General features: G+C 60.5%; 1 protein-coding gene across 1 annotated transcript in view; it reads right to left on the bottom strand.

Annotated features, from left to right (window-relative positions):
• The window catches only part of ATF7IP (activating transcription factor 7 interacting protein), a 112,212-nt gene extending 112,062 nt beyond the window's left edge, over positions 1 to 150 (bottom strand). The window contains exon 1 of the mRNA XM_010565846.1: positions 32 to 150. The gene's annotated coding sequence lies outside the window, so the exon portion shown is untranslated. The remainder of the gene's footprint in view (positions 1 to 31) is intronic.
• Between the last annotated feature and the right edge of the window lie 1,347 nt (positions 151 to 1,497).

The following is a 1,497-nucleotide window of genomic DNA, read 5'->3' as shown; positions in this document are numbered from 1 at the left end:
GCCCCGAAAGCGACCTGCGGTACCTGCGCCCCTGCGTCCCGCGGCAGCTCCCGCCTCGGCGCTCCGCCGCCGCTCCCGCCTTCCCGCCGCCGCCGTAGATTCAAAATCGGAACCCGCTCCAGGCACCAACGCCGCCTCCCCTCGTCGCACGCGCCGGGCCGTTATGCAAATAAGCCCCGTGTCCCCTCCCCTCTCTCGGCCGACCCCGCCCCCTCCGTGGGCACAGGGGCCGGCAGCGGGGGCTGCCTCGGAGCCGGCCAATCGCAGGGCCGGCCATCTTGGCGGCATGCAAATGAGCCGCCGGTTTATTTAAATGAGCAGGTGGCTCCGCCCCCTGGCGGGCGGTGGCGGACGGTCCTTGGCGGTAACGCGGCGGGGCGCGCCGCAGCCCTGGCTGCCAGGGGGCGCTGTGGTGGGGCCGGGGCTGAGGGCCGAGGGGCCGGGCGGGAGCTGCCGGGCGGCCGCGGGCAGCCGCTCGCCTCCCCCGCCGCTTCCCCTGCCCTGGGGCCCCTCTGACATCCTTGAAAGCCTGCCCGAGGTCCGTGGGGCAGCTCTGAAAATAACCTGGGCTACCAGCCTCCTGCGTCGTTTGCGGCAGCTTCCTTACTGCTCCTCTCGTCCAGCTTCTGGGCTGTGTGTGGGGTAACCTCAAGTATTCTTTACTACAGGCCGCGCCTGGCCAGAACACGGAGGTTTGGGGGGGTTAACTACCGGCTTCGGGTTTCAAGTGTGCCAAGAAACCAAATGGTACCATTGGCGCGGCTTTAAGTGGATCTAAGGCACGCGGCCTGCCTGGGTGAGCTGCAGGTCAAAACCGCGTGTGGCCGTTTCCCACCTGCCCTCCATTTCTGCCTCAGAGGTGCGGGGGGGAGGGGGAGAAAACCGGGGGACCTGCTTGAATCTGAGCCAGAACTCGGCACCCTTTGTACCATAGCCAAAGGTGGGAATGACCGTTGCCAACAGCTGGTCTGTCCCACAAGGCACAGGGTCAGGTCCAGCAGAGAGACTGGCGGCTGTATCCTCAGGTACACAAGAAGGTACAAGAGCATAGAAGGGCACGTGCAGAGTTTTCAGCAGAAATGCTGATACACCACCTGTGCTCATCTAGTGCTGAGATTCAGGTACCGGTCCCCTACTAACCCTGCAACGGAGAGTCCCATTCACTCCTTCTTGAGGCCAGCAAGGTTCACATTCTTCCTACTTGGAGGCATGAAAAATGGCATCCTGATTTATCTACTTCAAGAATAAGCTAAATATGAATTAACTTTTTGTCTGTTGCGTACAGACCAGGCTGACCAACAGAGCACTCTGTTCCTATATGTCATAAAATAGTACCTGTGACACAGCCATTGTAAGAGTCCTGTCAGGTGTGCATGGTGGATTGAGGGTCAGTGTTTTAAGATGTTGCCATTCCCAGTGGTTTGCCTGACCTCCCTGCTACATGATTCCATTGCACTGCCAAGATGGAAGAAGGAAATGCATACATGTGCCCATAAA

This window comes from Haliaeetus leucocephalus, unplaced genomic scaffold (assembly GCF_000737465.1).
Source record: "Haliaeetus leucocephalus isolate CR32 unplaced genomic scaffold, Haliaeetus_leucocephalus-4.0 Scaffold196, whole genome shotgun sequence".
In the NCBI taxonomy this organism is placed as follows: Eukaryota; Metazoa; Chordata; class Aves; order Accipitriformes; family Accipitridae; genus Haliaeetus; species Haliaeetus leucocephalus.
This window is presented reverse-complemented; position numbering and strand designations above follow the sequence as displayed.